Raw genomic sequence first — 27,407 nt, forward strand, 5'->3', positions numbered from 1 at the left:
TCTCCCGCCCACAACTTCTCAGACCTTGATCTCACAAGTGCTGCTCTGTATTTTTCTGTATCTATCCTTTCTAGTTCAGTTCTCACTTCCTTTAATTCGTTAACATACACACCAGGCTCGACACTTTCCATGCTAATAAAAAATTGCAGTTGCTGGCGAAGCTTTGTTTCTGCTTGTTTCAGGTTGTGTCGAATGACACTGCTTCTTTCAATGGCCATTGTTTTTACTTTCTGTTTAAATTCTTCCCATTGAATGGCAAAGCTTAATGGCTTGGCTGAAGTCAGGTTTTCTAGTTCCTTCGCTACAGCATCGACAAAAGGATCGTCATTCAACAACTGCGCATTCATTTTCCAGAGATCCCAGTTAAAGGGCCGTTTGCTCTGTCCTTTCCCGAACGTGGCAGTTACCAAGCAGTGATCACTGTATGCTACAGCTTGCACATCATATTCGCAACATAAGGGCACTAGTTCGGCTGACACGTATAATCTATCTAATCGAGCGTGGCTGTCACGTTGGAAGTGGGTAAAACGCGGGCGAGTACCGCTGGCAAAAACACTACCCACATCTTCCAGGTCATAATCATGCACCACTGCGTTAAGAAATTCGGCACTCTTATCACGAATGCGTGAACATTTTGCTCGGTCTTCAGCATAGCAAACACAGTTAAAATCACCCAGCAGTATTACGACCTTGGAACAGTTTACGTACGCTTCAAGACGCTCAAAGAAAGATCGACGGTCCGTTTCAATATTCGGCGCATAGATACAAATAGCACGGTAATCCACATCCTCAAAACAGAAATCAGCCACTAAGAGGCGCCCAGTTTCACACGAAAACACTGACTGCGTACAAATGCCAAGATTATTTCTTAGGAATATAGCGCAGCCGCCTGATCCACCAACCGCATGACAAACGCACACGTCAAAGTGCGCTCTAAAATTGGACACCATTCTGTCGGTTAGCTCTTGGCTCTCAATTTTCGTTTCTTGGATTCCTACTATATGTAAGTCATTATCCAAGAGGAGACGACTTAGCTGACATTGCCGTCTTCTTGCACTGAGCCCTCGTACATTTAACGTTGCTACACGTAGCATTCCTTCGAAATTAACCGCCATGACTACACGGTAGAATGGTGCCCATCACAATTACACAAGTATGAGCGCTCATGAAGGTGCGCCGGCAACCACGTGGAATGCCTCTAAAGGAGACGCCGCTCGACCTTCCGGAAAGGGCACTCAAGTGCAACTTGGGCCCCCCTTCCTGGCAAGGTTCTGAAAAACTAGCGCTCTGGATGACGGCCATTGCACTCACCAACCCCCCAACCCCACTCGAATTAGACAGCACTTAATTACGGAGGCGGTTTACCCGCCTGCCGTGGATCGACCGTAACGTTCGGCCGAAGCTTCAAGGTCGACCTCCTTATACCTGTCGCTTTGGGCGGTGGCTCGTCGCCGCCGCTGCCGTCCTGTTTCGCCGTCCGGCTAACGGTCTGGTTGTGGGGCCGTTTTCCCGTCGGTTGGGTAGATGGGCCTGTGAGGGTGTCCATGCCTTCAGGTTCAACGAGGGAGGAGGTCACCTCCGCATCAGGTGGGGTTTTCTCTTCAGCATTCGGCATGGCCGCGGTGCCCTCTGCAGTCGCTTGTTGGTGTCCTGTGAAGACAGCCTGAGCGACTTGTTTCTCCTCCTGTTCAAGCCGCACCGCCGGCTTTGCCACGACGTCAGCTGCTTCACCCGCCGCGGTCGACGTGTCCTCCATGTCCGCCTCGTCCATGAGTAGGGCGGAGTTGTCCTCATTGCCCACGGGTCCGGTGACGCTAGCGTACGTGCGCTCGCACTGGCTGTCCTCATGACCGAAGCGTCGGCAGGCACCACACCGTGGAATGCGGCACTCGCGACGAATGTGGCCCGTGCCGCGGCAGCGTAGGCAGAGAGGAGCTCTGCCCGGCACAACCACGAGAGCCAGTTCCCCGGCGACGCTCACCTGATGCGGAAGGTCGTCGAGCTTTACGCCCGGCTTCAACTTCAGCGTAACCAGCCTTGTTGTTGAGTTCTTATCAGTCACGCCGTGAACCCGCCAGCGCTCGCGGACTACGTCGGTGACCTTTCCAAACGGCGCGAAGGCAAAACGTACGTCCTCGTCAGGAACGCTGGGCAGCAGCCAATGCACTTTCAGGCGTACGTCCTGGTTGGCGGGGTCGATGACGAGACACCGGCCCTTCTTGACCTGCAGCTCTCCAACGCTGACGATCTTTTTCACCGCGTCGCTGTCCTTGAAGGTCACGGCCCACACATGGCTCATACGGTAGGCCCCGAGAGCAGCCACTTCCGGCAGGAGCGATAACTGGGCGAGCGCGTCGCGAAAATCTTCCACCCGGTATGGGCGGGCCCTGATATCACAGTGTAGAAAAACGGTATTCAAAACAAAACGCCCTGTTGGCAGACTAGGCAAAACAACTTGATACTCGTCGTCCGAGGCAGAAATCCTGGTACCGCGGCCCGTCTGGGCCGCTGAAGCCGCTCCTACGGAGCCCATGATTTACACGTCCGTCACACTCGGTGGCCGGAAGTGGAATCCCAGCATGGTATGGCCGATGGCAGGGATGCTATGTTTACGACTGCACCTGTATCGTGCTATGTGCATTCGCAACGTATTGCTACAGCACGCACGCGGCACTGTCTTTCCGTTGACAGTACAGGCACACGTCGTGTACGTGGATTGCTCCGTTTGTTGTGGTTAGTCGCTGCCGAGTCGAGCTCGCAATAAAACAAGAGGACGAGCGCAACGATGTGCGTCCGCTGCAGCCCACGTTTGGCGCTAGTAATGAGCCAAGTTATTGATTGTCACTGAGCTGGATACGGGTGTAACAGGTAAACGGTTAGCAGTTTGTGCGACTAAATTTTGCACCATTACTTATACCGGTTACCACCGTCACTGCGCGTACAATCGCCTAGCGGCTTGCATATTGTTTTTGCACTTCGACGTTGGCTCTACCAGTAGGCTGCGCCAGTTGAACGTAACAGTAAATAAAACCAACCACACGTGAGTGTAAAAAAAAGAAAAAAAATTAAGTCACAGAAGCACGCAATAAAAAAAAAAAAAGCAAAAAGAAGGGTGCCATCAGCACTCGGTGTTCCGAGGTGGTCTCCCTCCCAAGTACTGACCGAGCCCAATGCTGCTTAGCTTCGGGGATCGGACGAGAACCGGCGTATTCAGCATGGTATGGCCGATGGCAGGGATGCTATGTTTACGACTGCACCTGTATCGTGCTATGTGCATTCGCAACGTATTGCTACAGCACGCACGCGGCACTGTCTTTCCGTTGACAGTACAGGCACACGTCGTGTACGTGGATTGCTCCGTTTGTTGTGGTTAGTCGCTGCCGAGTCGAGCTCGCAATAAAACAAGAGGACGAGCGCAACGATGTGCGTCCGCTGCAGCCCACGTTTGGCGCTAGTAATGAGCCAAGTTATTGATTGTCACTGAGCTGGATACGGGTGTAATAGGTAAACGGTTAGCAGTTTGTGCGACTAAATTTTGCACCATTACTTATACCGGTTACCACCGTCACTGCGCGTACAATCGCCAAGCGGCTTGCATATTGTTTTTGCACTTCGACGTTGGCTCTACCAGTAGGCTGCGCCAGTTGAGCGTAACAGTAAATAAAACCAACCACACGTGAGTGTAAAAAAAAGAAAAAAAATTAAGTCACAGAAGCACGCAATAAAAAAAAAAAGCAAAAAGAAGGGTGCCATCAGCACTCGGTGTTCCCAGGTGGTCTCCCTCCCAAGTACTGACCGAGCCCAATGCTGGTTAGCTTCGGGGATCGGACGAGAACCGGCGTATTCAGCATGGTATGGCCGATGGCAGGGATGCTATGTTTACGACTGCACCTGTATCGTGCTATGTGCATTCGCAACGTATTGCTACAGCACGCACGCGGCACTGTCTTTCCGTTGACAGTACAGGCACACGTCGTGTACGTGGATTGCTCCGTTTGTTGTGGTTAGTCGCTGCCGAGTCGAGCTCGCAATAAAACAAGAGGACGAGCGCAACGATGTGCGTCCGCTGCAGCCCACGTTTGGCGCTAGTAATGAGCCAAGTTATTGATTGTCACTGAGCTGGATACGGGTGTAATAGGTAAACGGTTAGCAGTTTGTGCGACTAAATTTTGCACCATTACTTATACCGGTTACCACCGTCACTGCGCGTACAATCGCCTAGCGGCTTGCATATTGTTTTTGCACTTCGACGTTGGCTCTACCAGTAGGCTGCGCCAGTTGAACGTAACAGTAAATAAAACCAACCACACGTGAGTGTAAAAAAAAGAAAAAAAATTAAGTCACAGAAGCACGCAATAAAAAAAAAAGCAAAAAGAAGGGTGCCATCAGCACTCGGTGTTCCCAGGTGGTCTCCCTCCCAAGTACTGACCGAGCCCAATGCTGCTTAGCTTCGGGGATCGGACGAGAACCGGCGTATTCAGCATGGTATGGCCGATGGCAGGGATGCTATGTTTACGACTGCACCTGTATCGTGCTATGTGCATTCGCAACGTATTGCTACAGCACGCACGCGGCACTGTCTTTCCGTTGACAGTACAGGCACACGTCGTGTACGTGGATTGCTCCGTTTGTTGTGGTTAGTCGCTGCCGAGTCGAGCTCGCAATAAAACAAGAGGACGAGCGCAACGATGTGCGTCCGCTGCAGCCCACGTTTGGCGCTAGTAATGAGCCAAGTTATTGATTGTCACTGAGCTGGATACGGGTGTAATAGGTAAACGGTTAGCAGTTTGTGCGACTAAATTTTGCACCATTACTTATACCGGTTACCACCGTCACTGCGCGTACAATCGCCTAGCGGCTTGCATATTGTTTTTGCACTTCGACGTTGGCTCTACCAGTAGGCTGCGCCAGTTGAACGTAACAGTAAATAAAACCAACCACACGTGAGTGTAAAAAAAAGAAAAAAAATTAAGTCACAGAAGCACGCAATAAAAAAAAAAAGCAAAAAGAAGGGTGCCATCAGCACTCGGTGTTCCCAGGTGGTCTCCCTCCCAAGTACTGACCGAGCCCAATGCTGCTTAGCTTCGGGGATCGGACGAGAACCGGCGTATTCAGCATGGTATGGCCGATGGCAGGGATGCTATGTTTACGACTGCACCTGTATCGTGCTATGTGCATTCGCAACGTATTGCTACAGCACGCACGCGGCACTGTCTTTCCGTTGACAGTACAGGCACACGTCGTGTACGTGGATTGCTCCGTTTGTTGTGGTTAGTCGCTGCCGAGTCGAGCTCGCAATAAAACAAGAGGACGAGCGCAACGATGTGCGTCCGCTGCAGCCCACGTTTGGCGCTAGTAATGAGCCAAGTTATTGATTGTCACTGAGCTGGATACGGGTGTAATAGGTAAACGGTTAGCAGTTTGTGCGACTAAATTTTGCACCATTACTTATACCGGTTACCACCGTCACTGCGCGTACAATCGCCTAGCGGCTTGCATATTGTTTTTGCACTTCGACGTTGGCTCTACCAGTAGGCTGCGCCAGTTGAACGTAACAGTAAATAAAACCAACCACACGTGAGTGTAAAAAAAAGAAAAAAAATTAAGTCACAGAAGCACGCAATAAAAAAAAAAGCAAAAAGAAGGGTGCCATCAGCACTCGGTGTTCCCAGGTGGTCTCCCTCCCAAGTACTGACCGAGCCCAATGCTGCTTAGCTTCGGGGATCGGACGAGAACCGGCGTATTCAGCATGGTATGGCCGATGGCAGGGATGCTATGTTTACGACTGCACCTGTATCGTGCTATGTGCATTCGCAACGTATTGCTACAGCACGCACGCGGCACTGTCTTTCCGTTGACAGTACAGGCACACGTCGTGTACGTGGATTGCTCCGTTTGTTGTGGTTAGTCGCTGCCGAGTCGAGCTCGCAATAAAACAAGAGGACGAGCGCAACGATGTGCGTCCGCTGCAGCCCACGTTTGGCGCTAGTAATGAGCCAAGTTATTGATTGTCACTGAGCTGGATACGGGTGTAATAGGTAAACGGTTAGCAGTTTGTGCGACTAAATTTTGCACCATTACTTATACCGGTTACCACCGTCACTGCGCGTACAATCGCCTAGCGGCTTGCATATTGTTTTTGCACTTCGACGTTGGCTCTACCAGTAGGCTGCGCCAGTTGAACGTAACAGTAAATAAAACCAACCACACGTGAGTGTAAAAAAAAGAAAAAAAATTAAGTCACAGAAGCACGCAATAAAAAAAAAAAAGCAAAAAGAAGGGTGCCATCAGCACTCGGTGTTCCCAGGTGGTCTCCCTCCCAAGTACTGACCGAGCCCAATGCTGCTTAGCTTCGGGGATCGGACGAGAACCGGCGTATTCAGCATGGTATGGCCGATGGCAAGGATGCTATGTTTACGACTGCACCTGTATCGTGCTATGTGCATTCGCAACGTATTGCTACAGCACGCACGCGGCACTGTCTTTCCGTTGACAGTACAGGCACACGTCGTGTACGTGGATTGCTCCGTTTGTTGTGGTTAGTCGCTGCCGAGTCGAGCTCGCAATAAAACAAGAGGACGAGCGCAACGATGTGCGTCCGCTGCAGCCCACGTTTGGCGCTAGTAATGAGCCAAGTTATTGATTGTCACTGAGCTGGATACGGGTGTAATAGGTAAACGGTTAGCAGTTTGTGCGACTAAATTTTGCACCATTACTTATACCGGTTACCACCGTCACTGCGCGTACAATCGCCTAGCGGCTTGCATATTGTTTTTGCACTTCGACGTTGGCTCTACCAGTAGGCTGCGCCAGTTGAACGTAACAGTAAATAAAACCAACCACACGTGAGTGTAAAAAAAAGAAAAAAAATTAAGTCACAGAAGCACGCAATAAAAAAAAAAGCAAAAAGAAGGGTGCCATCAGCACTCGGTGTTCCCAGGTGGTCTCCCTCCCAAGTACTGACCGAGCCCAATGCTGCTTAGCTTCGGGGATCGGACGAGAACCGGCGTATTCAGCATGGTATGGCCGATTTTTTTTTTTTTTATTTATTACCGGTTTATTCGCAGAACGTGCAGTTTCCACACATTACAGTATCACAATTGCAATACAAACAAAAAGGAAAGAAACGAGTCACACCGTACAACAAAGCCGTCTGTCCCTGTTGGACAGGCGTTGTCAACTTAAAATTCCTTCATGGCTGTCAGAGGTTCTAGCCTCCACAGCCATTCCGGAACACATTGTTGCATTTTCTGTATTTCTATGAATCGCTACATACATTCTCTGAAATAATCGCGAGCGGGCCTAGCGTCAGGATCACAATAGTACCCTGCCATACGAGCCCGCCATATACAGTGGAGTGCGTTTAACATAATGAAATCATATGGAACCCCGTCATCATCCTTAATTGTCAGATACCTTATCCCTTGGGGGTCCACCGGTAACTCTTTTTTCAGGGTTCGCTTTAAGACGTCCCAGAAAAAGAAGCCCTCCCAACATTCCAAAAAAACGTGATCTATGGTTTCCTGCTTTTTGCAGATCAAGCAATGCGTTCCCCATGGTACGATACAACCTCGCTCTTCCATGAAAGTCTTCACTGAGAGCGTACCGGTGTGAAGCTTAAAAAAAAACGTTTTTACCCCTGGTGGCACCTCCATGTGTTTTACGCGTTTAAGTACATCAAGTCCTGGCCCTCCACTGTAAATGGCTCTGTATAACGGCACTGGGAAAACAATGTCGCACACATCTTTATACAATCTTTTCCTTTTAACATCGCAAAGGTAATCCATTGAAAATCGAACAGAAAGAAATCTTACGCTGTCGGCCACTTCCTTAAAGAAGCCACGAAGTGATCCGGTAACGCATGCCGTGCTAACGACATGTGCCGGCAAAGCACCGCTCAACCTGAGCTGGCATACTGTGCGCAGAAAAGGATGGCGCACATCGCGAAAAAACAAGAATCGGTTGACTAGTTGTCTAACAAAAAGATGAACCAAACCCACACCCCCGTCTTTCACTCTTCTAAACAAATTTGTTCGGCTGCACCTTTCCCATGTTGACCCCCAGATGAAAACAGCAAACACTCTGTGCAGCCTTTGCACATTTGTTCTCGAGCAATACAACGCTTGCATGACATAATATAACTTCGTGACAAAAAACATATTACAGACTGTCGCCCTTGCAAAAATAGACAGCTTCACATCCTTCCATCTGTCCGCCTTTTCTTTCATTTCATCGGCTTGGCTCCTCCAATATTCATCGCTACTATTGTAGCTATTGAGAGGAACGCCCAGATACCTCGTCGGCGTTTTGACCCAGTTGAGGTTCGCGAAGTTGTCCGGTGCAGACTCCCACTTCCCGTGCCACAGGCCTAGGGATTTGCCCCAATTTATTCTACTACCCGTGACATCACAGAAATGTTTCACTGCCGATACTGTTTCCGTTACACTTGGTCTGTCTGTGCAACACACTGCAATGTCATCTGCATATGCGAGCAGCTTCACCTCTGTCGCTGCTAATCTGAAACCACGTATTTTGTCATTTCCGTTAATTACTACACACATTGCTTCTATGTAAATGGCAAATAACAGCGGACTGAGGGGACAGCCTTGGCGTACTGAACGCATGATGTTAATGGGGGCCCCCAGAGACTTATTGACAATTAATCTTGTTGTGCAATTCTGGTACGCCAAGGCCACGCCCTCCCTGATGATGGAACCGACATTAACATGATCCAAGATGGCAAACAAAATAACATGAGCGACACAATCGAACGCTTTCTCCAAATCGAGCTGAAGAACTGCAACGCCACCATCGGTGACGTCACAGCACTCGAGCACGCTCCGCATCTGATGGATGTTCGAAAAAATGGACCGTCCCTTGATGCCGCAAGTTTGGTGGTCTCCGACAATTTCCTTGATGACGCCTTGAAGTCTCGCAGCTAAAATCTTCATAAAGATCTTGTAATCAATGTTTGTTAGTGATATCGGTCTATAGGATGACACGAATCTGAGTTTGTCAGTTTGATCACTCTTAGGGATTAGTATTGTGTGCGCTTTTCCAAAAGATGGGGGCAATAATTTCTTCTCGTACGCGTCATTGAATACGTCTGCTAACAATGGGGCCAGTTCTCTTTTGAAAGCCTTATATAACCCCGCACAGAGTCCATCAGGCCCAGGCGACTTGCCCGAGTTCAAATCGCCGATTGCCTTTTCAACTTCGTTCTCGAGAATGTTGCCTTCCAATCGTTCTTTAGCGTCATCTCCCAGTCTCGGCATCCGCTGAAGAAAATCGGCTTTGAAACTCTACATTCGCTGCCTTAAATGCAAAGAGCGACTGGTAGTACTGACAGAAGGCGCGTCCTATGCTTTCGTTGTCGTCAACAAGAACCCCGTTCATTAAAATCTTATCCACATGGTTTCGCCGTCCGTGCGCCTTCTCGAGTCCAAGCGCCCTTTTTGTGGGCGTCTCCCCCGCCGCTAATACATCTGCTCGTGCTCGCACGATGGCACCTTGATAACGTTCTTTATCGAACTGTTCAAGCTTTTCCTTGACGCTCCGCAGATCGTCTTTGTACAGACCAGGCTCTCTGCACTCCAGCGTTATCAGCTGCTGAAGTAGTGTTCGCAAAGCCTTTTCTTTATATTCCTTCTCAAATTTGAGGCAGCTTGACCTTTCTAAGGCTTTCATTTTAACTTTTTGTTTGAAACATTCCCACTTTTCAGCTATTGTTTCAGCTTCATCTTTGCGTATTTCATCAATGGCATTCCGTACTGCCTTTACAAAAGATTCATCATTTAATAACGAGGCATTCATTTTCCACATCTCCCAATTAAACGCATGTTTCCGTTTCCCTATACCGACATTACATATTACGATACAGTGATCTGAGAACGATACGGGTACTACAGAATAACCGTGGCATCTTGGAATTGTATCCAGCGAAATGTAGATTCGGTCCAACCGCGCATGGCTACTGCCCTGAAAACGTGTAAATGTCACGTCACGCCCCCCTTCCAGACAATCAAAAACGTCATCTAGTTCATTTTCACTAATTAGTTTTGACAAGACTTCACTGCTTCTGTCACGCACACCGGCATTATTGGCTCTGTCACTAGCGCTCATTACACAATTGAAGTCTCCTAAGAGCATAACGCGCTTATCGCATCGAACATACTGCGAAAGGTTCAAAAAGAAACGGGCACGCTCTTCTACTGAATTGGGCGCATATACGCATATGACACGGTACTGAAACTCGCACAAAACAATATCGCAAAAAACAATCCTTCCAGATTGACAAGAAAAGGTACTTTGAATCTGCAGTCCAGGCAGTTTCTTCACAAAAAGAATGCACCCCCCAGCCGTGCCTAACGCATGGCTTACCACCGCAAAATACCTAGACGTGAAACGGCGCACCATGCTCCCGGTCTCCTCCTCCCCGTCAACCTTAGTTTCCTGGACGGCTAGTACGTCGACGTCGTGGTCAGTGACCAACCGTAGGACTTGACTTTGCCTACGACTAGCCGCCAACCCTCTCACGTTTAAAGTGGCAATATTAAGGGACGGTATCTGAGCCATGTTGAGCTAAAGAGAAAAGTAGGCCCGGAGCATGGTGCTTACCGTTCACGACTAGCCCTCGGCTAGCCGCCTCCGGGACCTCCCGGTTTCCCGGCGTTGTTTGTGGGCGGCACTTTGTCCGCAGGCTTTCTCTCAGGTGGGACATTCGGCTTTGGTTTTAAGCTCGTGCGCCTCCCAAGAGGTGTCTTTGTCGGCGGCCCTTCGCTGGTGCTGGTCGCGCCGTCGTTGCGGTCCTTAGTCTGGTCATGGGGGCGCTTGACTGGCGCACCAAGAGTCGAAGTCCGGTCGCTGTCGAGGACGGCCTCCTCCTGCTGCATTGCTGTCGCATCGTTGTCGGGCGGGTCCTCACTACTGCTCCGCGTAGGCTGGCCCTCAGCGGTCGCGCCCTGCACCGTCCCACTCGGTATCACGGTAGTCTCAGCCACCCTGCTGTCTACGGCCAAACTCGTTGTTCCACTGGCTGTCGCTGTCGGGACAGTGTCTAGAGTTCCTTTAGCAGCGTCCTCCGCCTCGGCCACGTCCATGACGTGCTCTGCCGCAACGTCACAAGTTACTGGGCCTGTTACGGTGGCATAAGATCTTACGCAGTCAGCGTCGACGTGGCCGAAACGTCTGCATAGAGAACAGCGGGGGACTCTGCACTCACGGCGGACGTGCCCCGTGCCGTGGCAGCGCAGGCACTGCATTGGTCGACCGGGCACGACGACCAAGGCCAACTCTCCGCCGACGCGGATCTGATTGGGCAGATCCTCCACTTTCATGCCGCTTTTCAATTTCAAAATGACGGTCCTGGTAGATGAGGTCTTCGCTCCCATGCCTTCGACGCGCCACCGCTCCCGGCTCACCTCCTCCACCTTGCCGAAAGCCGCGAATGCCGTCCGGACGTCCTCGTCGGCAACACCGTACAGCAGCCAGTGAAGCCTTAGCTTCACCTGTTGATCCTGCGGGTCAACGATGACGCACCGTCGTCCCTTCACTTGGAGTTCCTTGAGGTCCAGAAGCCTTTTTGTGGCACTCCCATCACTGAAGGTCACTGCCCAGACGTGGTTGATCTGGTACGCCCCTATGCATACCACATCAGGCAGCAAGCCCGTCGGCAGAAGGGCGTCCCGGAAATCTTCCACCTTGTACGGTCTCGCACGTACATCACCGTGCAAAAAGACGGTATTAATCACCAATGGACCTTTGGGCAGTTGCGGCAAAATAAAGGCATAATCCTTGTCGTCGTTTAGCCTGTTTCCGCGGCCTAAAGTGGCCGCTGTCGCTGCTCCACTGGAGCCCATGACTCTGCTGACCGCTCAGCTCGGCTGCCGGAAGCAGAATGAGCATGGTATGGCCGATGGCAGGGATGCTATGTTTACGACTGCACCTGTATCGTGCTATGTGCATTCGCAACGTATTGCTACAGCACGCACGCGGCACTGTCTTTCCGTTGACAGTACAGGCACACGTCGTGTACGTGGATTGCTCCGTTTGTTGTGGTTAGTCGCTGCCGAGTCGAGCTCGCAATAAAACAAGAGGACGAGCGCAACGATGTGCGTCCGCTGCAGCCCACGTTTGGCGCTAGTAATGAGCCAAGTTATTGATTGTCACTGAGCTGGATACGGGTGTAATAGGTAAACGGTTAGCAGTTTGTGCGACTAAATTTTGCACCATTACTTATACCGGTTACCACCGTCACTGCGCGTACAATCGCCTAGCGGCTTGCATATTGTTTTTGCACTTCGACGTTGGCTCTACCAGTAGGCTGCGCCAGTTGAACGTAACAGTAAATAAAACCAACCACACGTGAGTGTAAAAAAAAGAAAAAAAATTAAGTCACAGAAGCACGCAATAAAAAAAAAAAGCAAAAAGAAGGGTGCCATCAGCACTCGGTGTTCCCAGGTGGTCTCCCTCCCAAGTACTGACCGAGCCCAATGCTGCTTAGCTTCGGGGATCGGAAGAGAACCGGCGTATTCAGCATGGTATGGCCGATGGCAGGGATGCTATGTTTACGACTGCACCTGTATCGTGCTATGTGCATTCGCAACGTATTGCTACAGCACGCACGCGGCACTGTCTTTCCGTTGACAGTACAGGCACACGTCGTGTACGTGGATTGCTCCGTTTGTTGTGGTTAGTCGCTGCCGAGTCGAGCTCGCAATAAAACAAGAGGACGAGCGCAACGATGTGCGTCCGCTGCAGCCCACGTTTGGCGCTAGTAATGAGCCAAGCTATTGATTGTCACTGAGCTGGATACGGGTGTAATAGGTAAACGGTTAGCAGTTTGTGCGACTAAATTTTGCACCATTACTTATACCGGTTACCACCGTCACTGCGCGTACAATCGCCTAGCGGCTTGCATATTGTTTTTGCACTTCGACGTTGGCTCTACCAGTAGGCTGCGCCAGTTGAACGTAACAGTAAATAAAACCAACCACACGTGAGTGTAAAAAAAAGAAAAAAAATTAAGTCACAGAAGCACGCAATAAAAAAAAAAAGCAAAAAGAAGGGTGCCATCAGCACTCTGTGTTCCCAGGTGGTCTCCCTCCCAAGTACTGACCGAGCCCAATGCTGCTTAGCTTCGTGGATCGGACGAGAACCGGCGTATTCAGCATGGTATGGCCGATGGCAGGGATGCTATGTTTACGACTGCACCTGTATCGTGCTATGTGCATTCGCAACGTATTGCTACAGCACGCACGCGGCACTGTCTTTCCGTTGACAGTACAGGCACACGTCGTGTACGTGGATTGCTCCGTTTGTTGTGGTTAGTCTCTGCCGAGTCGAGCTCGCAATAAAACAAGAGGACGAGCGCAACGATGTGCGTCCGCTGCAGCCCACGTTTGGCGCTAGTAATGAGCCAAGTTATTGATTGTCACTGAGCTGGATACGGGTGTAATAGGTAAACGGTTAGCAGTTTGTGCGACTAAATTTTGCACCATTACTTATACCGGTTACCACCGTCACTGCGCGTACAATCGCCTAGCGGCTTGCATATTGTTTTTGCACTTCGACGTTGGCTCTACCAGTAGGCTGCGCCAGTTGAACGTAACAGTAAATAAAACCAACCACACGTGAGTGTAAAAAAAAGAAAAAAAATTAAGTCACAGAAGCACGCAATAAAAAAAAAAAGCAAAAAGAAGGGTGCCATCAGCACTCGGTGTTCCCAGGTGGTCTCCCTCCCAAGTACTGACCGAGCCCAATGCTGCTTAGCTTCGGGGATCGGACGAGAACCGGCGTATTCAGCATGGTATGGCCGATGGCAGGGATGCTATGTTTACGACTGCACCTGTATCGTGCTATGTGCATTCGCAACGTATTGCTACAGCACGCACGCGGCACTGTCTTTCCGTTGACAGTACAGGCACACGTCGTGTACGTGGATTGCTCCGTTTGTTGTGGTTAGTCGCTGCCGAGTCGAGCTCGCAATAAAACAAGAGGACGAGCGCAACGATGTGCGTCCGCTGCAGCCCACGTTTGGCGCTAGTAATGAGCCAAGTTATTGATTGTCACTGAGCTGGATACGGGTGTAATAGGTAAACGGTTAGCAGTTTGTGCGACTAAATTTTGCACCATTACTTATACCGGTTACTACCGTCACTGCGCGTACAATCGCCTAGCGGCTTGCATATTGTTTTTGCACTTCGACGTTGGCTCTACCAGTAGGCTGCGCCAGTTGAACGTAACAGTAAATAAAACCAACCACACGTGAGTGTAAAAAAAAGAAAAAAAATTAAGTCACAGAAGCACGCAATAAAAAAAAAAAGCAAAAAGAAGGGTGCCATCAGCACTCGGTGTTCCCAGGTGGTCTCCCTCCCAAGTACTGACCGAGCCCAATGCTGCTTAGCTTCGGGGATCGGACGAGAACCGGCGTATTCAGCATGGTATGGCCGATGGCAGGGATGCTATGTTTACGACTGCACCTGTATCGTGCTATGTGCATTCGCAACGTATTGCTACAGCACGCACGCGGCACTGTCTTTCCGTTGACAGTACAGGCACACGTCGTGTACGTGGATTGCTCCGTTTGTTGTGGTTAGTCGCTGCCGAGTCGAGCTCGCAATAAAACAAGAGGACGAGCGCAACGATGTGCGTCCGCTGCAGCCCACGTTTGGCGCTAGTAATGAGCCAAGTTATTGATTGTCACTGAGCTGGATACGGGTGTAATAGGTAAACGGTTAGCAGTTTGTGCGACTAAATTTTGCACCATTACTTATACCGGTTACCACCGTCACTGCGCGTACAATCGCCTAGCGGCTTGCATATTGTTTTTGCACTTCGACGTTGGCTCTACCAGTAGGCTGCGCCAGTTGAACGTAACAGTAAATAAAACCAACCACACGTGAGTGTAAAAAAAAGAAAAAAAATTAAGTCACAGAAGCACGCAATAAAAAAAAAAAGCAAAAAGAAGGGTGCCATCAGCACTCGGTGTTCCCAGGTGGTCTCCCTCCCAATACTGACCGAGCCCAATGTTGCTTAGCTTCGGGGATCGGAAGAGAACCGGCGTATTCAGCATGGTATGGCCGATGGCAGGGATGCTATGTTTACGACTGCACCTGTATCGTGCTATGTGCATTCGCAACGTATTGCTACAGCACGCACGCGGCACTGTCTTTCCGTTGACAGTACAGGCACACGTCGTGTACGTGGATTGCTCCGTTTGTTGTGGTTAGTCGCTGCCGAGTCGAGCTCGCAATAAAACAAGAGGACGAGCGCAACGATGTGCGTCCGCTGCAGCCCACGTTTGGCGCTAGTAATGAGCCAAGCTATTGATTGTCACTGAGCTGGATACGGGTGTAATAGGTAAACGGTTAGCAGTTTGTGCGACTAAATTTTGCACCATTACTTATACCGGTTACCACCGTCACTGCGCGTACAATCGCCTAGCGGCTTGCATATTGTTTTTGCACTTCGACGTTGGCTCTACCAGTAGGCTGCGCCAGTTGAACGTAACAGTAAATAAAACCAACCACACGTGAGTGTAAAAAAAAGAAAAAAAATTAAGTCACAGAAGCACGCAATAAAAAAAAAAGCAAAAAGAAGGGTGCCATCAGCACTCGGTGTTCCCAGGTGGTCTCCCTCCCAAGTACTGACCGAGCCCAATGCTGCTTAGCTTCGTGGATCGGACGAGAACCGGCGTATTCAGCATGGTATGGCCGATGGCAGGGATGCTATGTTTACGACTGCACCTGTATCGTGCTATGTGCATTCGCAACGTATTGCTACAGCACGCACGCGGCACTGTCTTTCCGTTGACAGTACAGGCACACGTCGTGTACGTGGATTGCTCCGTTTGTTGTGGTTAGTCTCTGCCGAGTCGAGCTCGCAATAAAACAAGAGGACGAGCGCAACGATGTGCGTCCGCTGCAGCCCACGTTTGGCGCTAGTAATGAGCCAAGTTATTGATTGTCACTGAGCTGGATACGGGTGTAATAGGTAAACGGTTAGCAGTTTGTGCGACTAAATTTTGCACCATTACTTATACCGGTTACCACCGTCACTGCGCGTACAATCGCCTAGCGGCTTGCATATTGTTTTTGCACTTCGACGTTGGCTCTACCAGTAGGCTGCGCCAGTTGAACGTAACAGTAAATAAAACCAACCACACGTGAGTGTAAAAAAAAGAAAAAAAATTAAGTCACAGAAGCACGCAATAAAAAAAAAAGCAAAAAGAAGGGTGCCATCAGCACTCGGTGTTCCCAGGTGGTCTCCCTCCCAAGTACTGACCGAGCCCAATGCTGCTTAGCTTCGGGGATCGGACGAGAACCGGCGTATTCAGCATGGTATGGCCGATGGCAGGGATGCTATGTTTACGACTGCACCTGTATCGTGCTATGTGCATTCGCAACGTATTGCTACAGCACGCACGCGGCACTGTCTTTCCGTTGACAGTACAGGCACACGTCGTGTACGTGGATTGCTCCGTTTGTTGTGGTTAGTCGCTGCCGAGTCGAGCTCGCAATAAAACAAGAGGACGAGCGCAACGATGTGCGTCCGCTGCAGCCCACGTTTGGCGCTAGTAATGAGCCAAGTTATTGATTGTCACTGAGCTGGATACGGGTGTAATAGGTAAACGGTTAGCAGTTTGTGCGACTAAATTTTGCACCATTACTTATACCGGTTACTACCGTCACTGCGCGTACAATCGCCTAGCGGCTTGCATATTGTTTTTGCACTTCGACGTTGGCTCTACCAGTAGGCTGCGCCAGTTGAACGTAACAGTAAATAAAACCAACCACACGTGAGTGTAAAAAAAAGAAAAAAAATTAAGTCACAGAAGCACGCAATAACAAAAAAAAAGCAAAAAGAAGGGTGCCATCAGCACTCGGTGTTCCCAGGTGGTCTCCCTCCCAAGTACTGACCGAGCCCAATGCTGCTTAGCTTCGGGGATCGGACGAGAACCGGCGTATTCAGCATGGTATGGCCGATGGCAGGGATGCTATGTTTACGACTGCACCTGTATCGTGCTATGTGCATTCGCAACGTATTGCTACAGCACGCACGCGGCACTGTCTTTCCGTTGACAGTACAGGCACACGTCGTGTACGTGGATTGCTCCGTTTGTTGTGGTTAGTCGCTGCCGAGTCGAGCTCGCAATAAAACAAGAGGACGAGCGCAACGATGTGCGTCCGCTGCAGCCCACGTTTGGCGCTAGTAATGAGCCAAGTTATTGATTGTCACTGAGCTGGATACGGGTGTAATAGGTAAACGGTTAGCAGTTTGTGCGACTAAATTTTGCACCATTACTTATACCGGTTACCACCGTCACTGCGCGTACAATCGCCTAGCGGCTTGCATATTGTTTTTGCACTTCGACGTTGGCTCTACCAGTAGGCTGCGCCAGTTGAACGTAACAGTAAATAAAGCCAACCACACGTGAGTGTAAAAAAAAGAAAAAAAATTAAGTCACAGAAGCACGCAATAAAAAAAAAAAAGCAAAAAGAAGGGTGCCATCAGCACTCGGTGTTCCCAGGTGGTCTCCCTCCCAATACTGACCGAGCCCAATGTTGCTTAGCTTCGGGGATCGGAAGAGAACCGGCGTATTCAGCATGGTATGGCCGATGGCAGGGATGCTATGTTTACGACTGCACCTGTATCGTGCTATGTGCATTCGCAACGTATTGCTACAGCACGCACGCGGCACTGTCTTTCCGTTGACAGTACAGGCACACGTCGTGTACGTGGATTGCTCCGTTTGTTGTGGTTAGTCGCTGCCGAGTCGAGCTCGCAATAAAACAAGAGGACGAGCGCAACGATGTGCGTCCGCTGCAGCCCACGTTTGGCGCTAGTAATGAGCCAAGCTATTGATTGTCACTGAGCTGGATACGGGTGTAATAGGTAAACGGTTAGCAGTTTGTGCGACTAAATTTTGCACCATTACTTATACCGGTTACCACCGTCACTGCGCGTACAATCGCCTAGCGGCTTGCATATTGTTTTTGCACTTCGACGTTGGCTCTACCAGTAGGCTGCGCCAGTTGAACGTAACAGTAAATAAAACCAACCACACGTGAGTGTAAAAAAAAGAAAAAAAATTAAGTCACAGAAGCACGCAATAAAAAAAAAAGCAAAAAGAAGGGTGCCATCAGCACTCGGTGTTCCCAGGTGGTCTCCCTCCCAAGTACTGACCGAGCCCAATGCTGCTTAGCTTCGTGGATCGGACGAGAACCGGCGTATTCAGCATGGTATGGCCGATGGCAGGGATGCTATGTTTACGACTGCACCTGTATCGTGCTATGTGCATTCGCAACGTATTGCTACAGCACGCACGCGGCACTGTCTTTCCGTTGACAGTACAGGCACACGTCGTGTACGTGGATTGCTCCGTTTGTTGTGGTTAGTCTCTGCCGAGTCGAGCTCGCAATAAAACAAGAGGACGAGCGCAACGATGTGCGTCCGCTGCAGCCCACGTTTGGCGCTAGTAATGAGCCAAGTTATTGATTGTCACTGAGCTGGATACGGGTGTAATAGGTAAACGGTTAGCAGTTTGTGCGACTAAATTTTGCACCATTACTTATACCGGTTACCACCGTCACTGCGCGTACAATCGCCTAGCGGCTTGCATATTGTTTTTGCACTTCGACGTTGGCTCTACCAGTAGGCTGCGCCAGTTGAACGTAACAGTAAATAAAACCAACCACACGTGAGTGTAAAAAAAAGAAAAAAAATTAAGTCACAGAAGCACGCAATAAAAAAAAAAAGCAAAAAGAAGGGTGCCATCAGCACTCGGTGTTCCCAGGTGGTCTCCCTCCCAAGTACTGACCGAGCCCAATGCTGCTTAGCTTCGGGGATCGGACGAGAACCGGCGTATTCAGCATGGTATGGCCGATGGCAGGGATGCTATGTTTACGACTGCACCTGTATCGTGCTATGTGCATTCGCAACGTATTGCTACAGCACGCACGCGGCACTGTCTTTCCGTTGACAGTACAGGCACACGTCGTGTACGTGGATTGCTCCGTTTGTTGTGGTTAGTCGCTGCCGAGTCGAGCTCGCAATAAAACAAGAGGACGAGCGCAACGATGTGCGTCCGCTGCAGCCCACGTTTGGCGCTAGTAATGAGCCAAGTTATTGATTGTCACTGAGCTGGATACGGGTGTAATAGGTAAACGGTTAGCAGTTTGTGCGACTAAATTTTGCACCATTACTTATACCGGTTACTACCGTCACTGCGCGTACAATCGCCTAGCGGCTTGCATATTGTTTTTGCACTTCGACGTTGGCTCTACCAGTAGGCTGCGCCAGTTGAACGTAACAGTAAATAAAACCAACCACACGTGAGTGTAAAAAAAAGAAAAAAAATTAAGTCACAGAAGCACGCAATAAAAAAAAAAAGCAAAAAGAAGGGTGCCATCAGCACTCGGTGTTCCCAGGTGGTCTCCCTCCCAAGTACTGACCGAGCCCAATGCTGCTTAGCTTCGGGGATCGGACGAGAACCGGCGTATTCAGCATGGTATGGCCGATGGCAGGGATGCTATGTTTACGACTGCACCTGTATCGTGCTATGTGCATTCGCAACGTATTGCTACAGCACGCACGCGGCACTGTCTTTCCGTTGACAGTACAGGCACACGTCGTGTACGTGGATTGCTCCGTTTGTTGTGGTTAGTCGCTGCCGAGTCGAGCTCGCAATAAAACAAGAGGACGAGCGCAACGATGTGCGTCCGCTGCAGCCCACGTTTGGCGCTAGTAATGAGCCAAGTTATTGATTGTCACTGAGCTGGATACGGGTGTAATAGGTAAACGGTTAGCAGTTTGTGCGACTAAATTTTGCACCATTACTTATACCGGTTACCACCGTCACTGCGCGTACAATCGCCTAGCGGCTTGCATATTGTTTTTGCACTTCGACGTTGGCTCTACCAGTAGGCTGCGCCAGTTGAACGTAACAGTAAATAAAACCAACCACACGTGAGTGTAAAAAAAAGAAAAAAAATTAAGTCACAGAAGCACGCAATAAAAAAAAAAAAGCAAAAAGAAGGGTGCCATCAGCACTCGGTGTTCCCAGGTGGTCTCCCTCCCAATACTGACCGAGCCCAATGTTGCTTAGCTTCGGGGATCGGAAGAGAACCGGCGTATTCAGCATGGTATGGCCGATGGCAGGGATGCTATGTTTACGACTGCACCTGTATCGTGCTATGTGCATTCGCAACGTATTGCTACAGCACGCACGCGGCACTGTCTTTCCGTTGACAGTACAGGCACACGTCGTGTACGTGGATTGCTCCGTTTGTTGTGGTTAGTCGCTGCCGAGTCGAGCTCGCAATAAAACAAGAGGACGAGCGCAACGATGTGCGTCCGCTGCAGCCCACGTTTGGCGCTAGTAATGAGCCAAGCTATTGATTGTCACTGAGCTGGATACGGGTGTAATAGGTAAACGGTTAGCAGTTTGTGCGACTAAATTTTGCACCATTACTTATACCGGTTACCACCGTCACTGCGCGTACAATCGCCTAGCGGCTTGCATATTGTTTTTGCACTTCGACGTTGGCTCTACCAGTAGGCTGCGCCAGTTGAACGTAACAGTAAATAAAACCAACCACACGTGAGTGTAAAAAAAAGAAAAAAAATTAAGTCACAGAAGCACGCAATAAAAAAAAAAGCAAAAAGAAGGGTGCCATCAGCACTCGGTGTTCCCAGGTGGTCTCCCTCCCAAGTACTGACCGAGCCCAATGCTGCTTAGCTTCGTGGATCGGACGAGAACCGGCGTATTCAGCATGGTATGGCCGATGGCAGGGATGCTATGTTTACGACTGCACCTGTATCGTGCTATGTGCATTCGCAACGTATTGCTACAGCACGCACGCGGCACTGTCTTTCCGTTGACAGTACAGGCACACGTCGTGTACGTGGATTGCTCCGTTTGTTGTGGTTAGTCTCTGCCGAGTCGAGCTCGCAATAAAACAAGAGGACGAGCGCAACGATGTGCGTCCGCTGCAGCCCACGTTTGGCGCTAGTAATGAGCCAAGTTATTGATTGTCACTGAGCTGGATACGGGTGTAATAGGTAAACGGTTAGCAGTTTGTGCGACTAAATTTTGCACCATTACTTATACCGGTTACCACCGTCACTGCGCGTACAATCGCCTAGCGGCTTGCATATTGTTTTTGCACTTCGACGTTGGCTCTACCAGTAGGCTGCGCCAGTTGAACGTAACAGTAAATAAAACCAACCACACGTGAGTGTAAAAAAAAGAAAAAAAATTAAGTCACAGAAGCACGCAATAAAAAAAAAAGCAAAAAGAAGGGTGCCATCAGCACTCGGTGTTCCCAGGTGGTCTCCCTCCCAAGTACTGACCGAGCCCAATGCTGCTTAGCTTCGGGGATCGGACGAGAACCGGCGTATTCAGCATGGTATGGCCGATGGCAGGGATGCTATGTTTACGACTGCACCTGTATCGTGCTATGTGCATTCGCAACGTATTGCTACAGCACGCACGCGGCACTGTCTTTCCGTTGACAGTACAGGCACACGTCGTGTACGTGGATTGCTCCGTTTGTTGTGGTTAGTCGCTGCCGAGTCGAGCTCGCAATAAAACAAGAGGACGAGCGCAACGATGTGCGTCCGCTGCAGCCCACGTTTGGCGCTAGTAATGAGCCAAGTTATTGATTGTCACTGAGCTGGATACGGGTGTAATAGGTAAACGGTTAGCAGTTTGTGCGACTAAATTTTGCACCATTACTTATACCGGTTACTACCGTCACTGCGCGTACAATCGCCTAGCGGCTTGCATATTGTTTTTGCACTTCGACGTTGGCTCTACCAGTAGGCTGCGCCAGTTGAACGTAACAGTAAATAAAACCAACCACACGTGAGTGTAAAAAAAAGAAAAAAAATTAAGTCACAGAAGCACGCAATAAAAAAAAAAAGCAAAAAGAAGGGTGCCATCAGCACTCGGTGTTCCCAGGTGGTCTCCCTCCCAAGTACTGACCGAGCCCAATGCTGCTTAGCTTCGGGGATCGGACGAGAACCGGCGTATTCAGCATGGTATGGCCGATGGCAGGGATGCTATGTTTACGACTGCACCTGTATCGTGCTATGTGCATTCGCAACGTATTGCTACAGCACGCACGCGGCACTGTCTTTCCGTTGACAGTACAGGCACACGTCGTGTACGTGGATTGCTCCGTTTGTTGTGGTTAGTCGCTGCCGAGTCGAGCTCGCAATAAAACAAGAGGACGAGCGCAACGATGTGCGTCCGCTGCAGCCCACGTTTGGCGCTAGTAATGAGCCAAGTTATTGATTGTCACTGAGCTGGATACGGGTGTAATAGGTAAACGGTTAGCAGTTTGTGCGACTAAATTTTGCACCATTACTTATACCGGTTACCACCGTCACTGCGCGTACAATCGCCTAGCGGCTTGCATATTGTTTTTGCACTTCGACGTTGGCTCTACCAGTAGGCTGCGCCAGTTGAACGTAACAGTAAATAAAACCAACCACACGTGAGTGTAAAAAAAAGAAAAAAAATTAAGTCACAGAAGCACGCAATAAAAAAAAAAAGCAAAAAGAAGGGTGCCATCAGCACTCGGTGTTCCCAGGTGGTCTCCCTCCCAATACTGACCGAGCCCAATGCTGCTTAGCTTCGGGGATCGGACGAGAACCGGCGTATTCAGCATGGTATGGCCGATGGCAGGGATGCTATGTTTACGACTGCACCTGTATCGTGCTATGTGCATTCGCAACGTATTGCTACAGCACGCACGCGGCACTGTCTTTCCGTTGACAGTACAGGCACACGTCGTGTACGTGGATTGCTCCGTTTGTTGTGGTTAGTCGCTGCCGAGTCGAGCTCGCAATAAAACAAGAGGACGAGCGCAACGATGTGCGTCCGCTGCAGCCCACGTTTGGCGCTAGTAATGAGCCAAGTTATTGATTGTCACTGAGCTGGATACGGGTGTAATAGGTAAACGGTTAGCAGTTTGTGCGACTAAATTTTGCACCATTACTTATTCCGGTTACCACCGTCACTGCGCGTACAATCGCCTAGCGGCTTGCATATTGTTTTTGCACTTCGACGTTGGCTCTACCAGTAGGCTGCGCCAGTTGAACGTAACAGTAAATAAAACCAACCACACGTGAGTGTAAAAAAAAGAAAAAAAATTAAGTCACAGAAGCACGCAATAAAAAAAAAAAAGCAAAAAGAAGGGTGCCATCAGCACTCGGTGTTCCCAGGTGGTCTCCCTCCCAAGTACTGACCGAGCCCAATGCTGCTTAGCTTCGGGGATCGGACGAGAACCGGCGTATTCAGCATGGTATGGCCGATTTTTTTTTTCTTTATTGCCGACTTCGACGTACTCAATCAAGGTTTACAAAGATAAAACGTGTGGACCACACTTTGGCCAACACGGTATTAAAATCTTTTTAACAACGCTAATTCTTCAAATAAGGAGATCCATTGTGGTGGATCAGGCAGCGCTTTGAACGCATCTCTTACACACACAACACTCTCAATGAAGTTTTCCCGAGCCGATCGACCAACAATGTCTCCGTTTTGAAATTGCAATCTAGTTTTCCACATAGCGTGGAGGCTCAGGATCATAATAAGGTCATACGGGACGTCCTCGGCGTTATCAAACGGTAAGAAGCGTATTCCATATGGGTCCAGGGGTAACTGTTTTTTCAATGTTCTCTGCAGAACATCCCAGTGAAATATGGCGTCCCAGCAATCTAAGAATGCATGTTCTATTGTTTCCGGTTTTTTACATAATAAGCAGTCGGTGCTCCAGGGGATGAAAATACCCTTCTCATGAAGCCAGGTCTTAACGGGAAGTGTGTTTGTGTGCAATTTGAAGAAAAAAGATTTAGCTGACGGCCGTATTGGCATTTTTTTCACCCTCTTTAAAACGTCTTGTCCTGGGCCTCCACGTTGCGGAGAACGGTACAAAGGTGGAGGGAACATCGCGTCCACGAGATCTCTGTATAGTTTTTTCTTGGTAACGGTAGACAGGTATTGCTGTGAAAAACGTACGTTCAACATCTTATATGAACACACCACTTCACGTAGGTAACCAGTCACTGCTCCTGGCATATTATGAACAGTCGAAACAATGAATCCTGGAAGTTGTCTACACAGCCGTACCTGTATCACTGTCCGGAGAAAAGGATCGTTTTGATCCCGTAAAAACACAAAGCGTGAGACGACTTGTCGCAGAAACAAATGAGCTAAACCAAGCCCACCTTTCTTGACCGGGAGGAACAAGTTCATTCGACTCATCCTCTCCCAGGTGGAGGCCCAAATGAAAATGGCGAAAACACGGTGAACTTTTTGTACGCTTACCCTCGCAGCACACAACACATTCATAACGTACCATATCTTAGAAACTAAAAAAAGGTTGCAAACAGTGGCTCTAGAAAACATTGACAATTGTTTTCCTCTCCACCCGTCGGCCTTTTCCTTTGCTTTCGACACTTGATCTAGCCAGTACGATTCAGGTTCACGGTAATTTCCGAGAGGCACACCCAAGTATTGGGTTGGTAACGTCGACCACTTCAGTCGATAAAAGGTCTCCGGCGTGTCTTCCCAACTACCATGCCAGAAGCCGTAACTCTTATCCCAGTTTATCTGGGCTGCAGTTGAGTCACAAAATTTTTCAACCACAGTCGTTGCCTCCTTAATGCTCGCTTTGGTTGTGCAGAAAATCGCGATATCGTCGGCATATGCCAAAATTTTAACGTGTGCTGCCTGCAGCCGATAGCCTGCTATGCGCTCGTTATTTCTGATCGCCAAACAGAGTGGTTCGAGATAAGCAGCAAATAGAAGGGGAGACAGCGGGCATCCTTGCCGCACCGACGAGAGCACGGGAAAGCTATCGGTGAGCTCCCCATTAACAATGATGCGCGTTAAGCATTCTCTGTACGCCATCATGACGCCTTCCGTTATGACTTTGCCAACGTTCGCATGTTCCAGCATGGAGAACAAAGCCTTGTGCGAGACGAGGTCGAAAGCCTTTGCCAAATCGATCTGCATCATCGCGACGTGATCGCCAATCACATCGCAGCACTCAAGCACACTTCGAGCCGTGTGTACATTCGTTGCAATGCTGCGGCCTTTAATGCCACAAGTCTGGTGCGGCCCTACCAATGTCTTAATTACACTTTGCAGTCGTTTGGCCAAAGCTTTCGTGAATATTTTATAGTCGACATTGGCTAGAGTTATCGGACGATATGACCCTGGCAACAAAAGTTTTTCCTCGTCATCACTCTTCGGAATTAGCACGATATGCGAGGTTGTGAATGACAAGGGCAATCTTTTTCGCTCATACGCTTCGCTGATAACTTCGTGAAGAACAGGGGCCAATGCAGACTTGAAGGTTTTATAGAAAGTGGCCCCCAAGCCATCTGGCCCAGGTGCTTTACCGATGGTTAACTCGTCTATTGCGCACTCTATCTCACTCAGGCTAATTGGCAGTTCTAGCCGTGTCCTGACTTCTTCATCGAGCTTTGGCATCAGCGAGAGAAATTCATTCTGGTAGTTGCATTTAGGATTCCGCGGATGAGCTAAAATATCTTTAAAGTGATCGGCGATCCCTTGCTTGATGTCATTTTTGTCGGATGTAATGTGATTGCCTTTAGCTAGCTGGCGGATTTCTTTCCGACAAGCGTACTTTTTCTCGTCTGATAAAGCTCGTTTCGTTGGAGTTTCTCCCGCCCACAACTTCTCAGACCTTGATCTCACAAGTGCTGCTCTGTATTTTTCTGTATCTATCCTTTCTAGTTCAGTTCTCACTTCCTTTAATTCGTTAACATACACACCAGGCTCGACACTTTCCACGCTAATAAAAAATTGCAGTTGCTGGCGAAGCTTTGTTTCTGCTTGTTTCAGGTTGTGTCGAATGACACTGCTTCTTTCAATGGCCATTGTTTTTACTTTCTGTTTAAATTCTTCCCATTGAATGGCAAAGCTTAATGGCTTGGCTGAAGTCAGGTTTTCTAGTTCCTTCGCTACAGCATCGACAAAAGGATCGTCATTCAACAACTGCGCATTCATTTTCCAGAGATCCCAGTTAAAGGGCCGTTTGCTCTGTCTTTTCCCGAACGTGGCAGTTACCAAGCAGTGATCACTGTATGCTACAGCTTGCACATCATATTCGCAACATAAGGGCACTAGTTCGGCTGACACGTATAATCTATCTAATCGAGCGTGGCTGTCACGTTGGAAGTGGGTAAAACGCGGGCGAGTACCGCTGGCAAAAACACTACCCACATCTTCCAGGTCATAATCATGCACCACTGCGTTAAGAAATTCGGCACTCTTATCACGAATGCGTGAACATTTTGCTCGGTCTTCAGCATAGCAAACACAGTTAAAATCACCCAGCAGTATTACGACCTTGTAACAGTTTACGTACGCTTCAAGACGCTCAAAGAAAGATCGACGGTCCGTTTCAATATTCGGCGCATAGATACAAATAGCACGGTAATCCACATCCTCAAAACAGAAATCAGCCACTAAGAGGCGCCCAGTTTCACACGAAAACACTGACTGCATACAAATGCCAAAATTATTTCTTAGGAATATAGCGCAGCCGCCTGATCCACCAACCGCATGACAAACGCACACGTCAAAGTGCGCTCTAAAATTGGACACCATTCTGTCGGTTAGCTCTTGGCTCTCAATTTTCGTTTCTTGGATTCCTACTATATGTAAGTCATTATCCAAGAGGAGTCGACTTAGCTGACATTGCCGTCTTCTTGCACTGAGCCCTCGTACATTTAACGTTGCTACACGTAGCATTCCTTCGAAATTAACCGCCATGACTACACGGTAGAATGGTGCCCATCACAATTACACAAGTATGAGCGCTCATGAAGGTGCGCCGGCAACCACGTGGAATGCCTCTAAAGGAGACGCCGCTCGACCTTCCGGAAAGGGCACTCAAGTGCAACTTGGGCCCCCCTTCCTGGCAAGGTTCTGAAAAACTAGCGCTCAGGATGACGGCCATTGCACTCACCAACCCCCCAACCCCACTCGAATTAGACAGCACGGAATTACGGAGGCGGTTTACCCGCCTGCCGTGGATCGACCGTAACGTTCGGCCGAAGCTTCAAGGTCGACCTCCTTATACCTGTCGCTTTGGGCGGTGGCTCGTCGCCGCCGCTGCCGTCCTGTTTCGCCGTCCGGCTAACGGTCTGGTTGTGGGGCCGTTTTCCCGTCGGTTGGGTAGATGGGCCTGTGAGGGTGTCCATGCCTTCAGGTTCAACGAGGGAGGAGGTCACCTCCGCATCAGGTGGGGTTTTCTCTTCAGCATTCGGCATGGCCGCGGTGCCCTCTGCAGTCGCTTGTTGGTGTCCTGTGAAGACAGCCTGAGCGACTTGTTTCTCCTCCTGTTCAAGCCGCACCGCCGGCT

At 49.5% G+C, this 27,407-nt stretch overlaps 15 non-coding genes and 10 pseudogenes across 15 annotated transcripts; all 25 read right to left on the minus strand.

Annotated features, from left to right (window-relative positions):
- Positions 1-3,113: 3,113 nt before the first annotated feature.
- On the minus strand, positions 3,114-3,232 carry LOC126533727 (5S ribosomal RNA). The gene has a single exon (XR_007600078.1). It is a non-coding gene; the product is annotated as a 5S ribosomal RNA (ribosomal RNA).
- A 515-nt stretch (positions 3,233-3,747) lies between these two features.
- Positions 3,748-3,866, minus strand: LOC126533734 (5S ribosomal RNA). Its single transcript, XR_007600079.1, has one exon. It is a non-coding gene; the product is annotated as a 5S ribosomal RNA (ribosomal RNA).
- A 514-nt stretch (positions 3,867-4,380) lies between these two features.
- Positions 4,381-4,499, minus strand: LOC126533642 (5S ribosomal RNA). The gene has a single exon (XR_007600044.1). It is a non-coding gene; the product is annotated as a 5S ribosomal RNA (ribosomal RNA).
- A 515-nt stretch (positions 4,500-5,014) lies between these two features.
- LOC126533646 (5S ribosomal RNA) lies at positions 5,015-5,133 on the minus strand. The gene has a single exon (XR_007600045.1). It is a non-coding gene; the product is annotated as a 5S ribosomal RNA (ribosomal RNA).
- A 514-nt stretch (positions 5,134-5,647) lies between these two features.
- On the minus strand, positions 5,648-5,766 carry LOC126533651 (5S ribosomal RNA). Its single transcript, XR_007600047.1, has one exon. It is a non-coding gene; the product is annotated as a 5S ribosomal RNA (ribosomal RNA).
- Positions 5,767-6,282: 516 nt separating this feature from the next.
- On the minus strand, positions 6,283-6,401 carry LOC126533656 (5S ribosomal RNA). Its single transcript, XR_007600048.1, has one exon. It is a non-coding gene; the product is annotated as a 5S ribosomal RNA (ribosomal RNA).
- A 514-nt stretch (positions 6,402-6,915) lies between these two features.
- On the minus strand, positions 6,916-7,034 carry LOC126533460 (5S ribosomal RNA; annotated as a pseudogene).
- Positions 7,035-12,434: 5,400 nt separating this feature from the next.
- LOC126533722 (5S ribosomal RNA) lies at positions 12,435-12,553 on the minus strand. Its single transcript, XR_007600077.1, has one exon. It is a non-coding gene; the product is annotated as a 5S ribosomal RNA (ribosomal RNA).
- Positions 12,554-13,068: 515 nt separating this feature from the next.
- LOC126533472 (5S ribosomal RNA) lies at positions 13,069-13,187 on the minus strand (annotated as a pseudogene).
- Positions 13,188-13,702: 515 nt separating this feature from the next.
- Positions 13,703-13,821, minus strand: LOC126533659 (5S ribosomal RNA). The gene has a single exon (XR_007600049.1). It is a non-coding gene; the product is annotated as a 5S ribosomal RNA (ribosomal RNA).
- Positions 13,822-14,336: 515 nt separating this feature from the next.
- LOC126533667 (5S ribosomal RNA) lies at positions 14,337-14,455 on the minus strand. Its single transcript, XR_007600050.1, has one exon. It is a non-coding gene; the product is annotated as a 5S ribosomal RNA (ribosomal RNA).
- A 515-nt stretch (positions 14,456-14,970) lies between these two features.
- Positions 14,971-15,088, minus strand: LOC126533423 (5S ribosomal RNA; annotated as a pseudogene).
- A 514-nt stretch (positions 15,089-15,602) lies between these two features.
- Positions 15,603-15,721, minus strand: LOC126533380 (5S ribosomal RNA; annotated as a pseudogene).
- Positions 15,722-16,235: 514 nt separating this feature from the next.
- Positions 16,236-16,354, minus strand: LOC126533672 (5S ribosomal RNA). The gene has a single exon (XR_007600051.1). It is a non-coding gene; the product is annotated as a 5S ribosomal RNA (ribosomal RNA).
- A 516-nt stretch (positions 16,355-16,870) lies between these two features.
- Positions 16,871-16,989, minus strand: LOC126533679 (5S ribosomal RNA). Its single transcript, XR_007600054.1, has one exon. It is a non-coding gene; the product is annotated as a 5S ribosomal RNA (ribosomal RNA).
- A 516-nt stretch (positions 16,990-17,505) lies between these two features.
- On the minus strand, positions 17,506-17,623 carry LOC126533434 (5S ribosomal RNA; annotated as a pseudogene).
- A 514-nt stretch (positions 17,624-18,137) lies between these two features.
- LOC126533391 (5S ribosomal RNA) lies at positions 18,138-18,256 on the minus strand (annotated as a pseudogene).
- A 515-nt stretch (positions 18,257-18,771) lies between these two features.
- LOC126533693 (5S ribosomal RNA) lies at positions 18,772-18,890 on the minus strand. The gene has a single exon (XR_007600066.1). It is a non-coding gene; the product is annotated as a 5S ribosomal RNA (ribosomal RNA).
- A 515-nt stretch (positions 18,891-19,405) lies between these two features.
- LOC126533697 (5S ribosomal RNA) lies at positions 19,406-19,524 on the minus strand. The gene has a single exon (XR_007600067.1). It is a non-coding gene; the product is annotated as a 5S ribosomal RNA (ribosomal RNA).
- Positions 19,525-20,040: 516 nt separating this feature from the next.
- On the minus strand, positions 20,041-20,158 carry LOC126533442 (5S ribosomal RNA; annotated as a pseudogene).
- A 514-nt stretch (positions 20,159-20,672) lies between these two features.
- Positions 20,673-20,791, minus strand: LOC126533402 (5S ribosomal RNA; annotated as a pseudogene).
- Positions 20,792-21,305: 514 nt separating this feature from the next.
- On the minus strand, positions 21,306-21,424 carry LOC126533702 (5S ribosomal RNA). Its single transcript, XR_007600071.1, has one exon. It is a non-coding gene; the product is annotated as a 5S ribosomal RNA (ribosomal RNA).
- A 515-nt stretch (positions 21,425-21,939) lies between these two features.
- Positions 21,940-22,058, minus strand: LOC126533707 (5S ribosomal RNA). Its single transcript, XR_007600072.1, has one exon. It is a non-coding gene; the product is annotated as a 5S ribosomal RNA (ribosomal RNA).
- Positions 22,059-22,573: 515 nt separating this feature from the next.
- Positions 22,574-22,691, minus strand: LOC126533755 (5S ribosomal RNA; annotated as a pseudogene).
- Positions 22,692-23,207: 516 nt separating this feature from the next.
- Positions 23,208-23,326, minus strand: LOC126533465 (5S ribosomal RNA; annotated as a pseudogene).
- Positions 23,327-27,407: the final 4,081 nt, after the last annotated feature.

This window comes from Dermacentor andersoni, chromosome 4 (genome assembly GCF_023375885.2).
Source record: "Dermacentor andersoni chromosome 4, qqDerAnde1_hic_scaffold, whole genome shotgun sequence".
Classification (NCBI taxonomy): Eukaryota; Metazoa; Arthropoda; class Arachnida; order Ixodida; family Ixodidae; genus Dermacentor; species Dermacentor andersoni.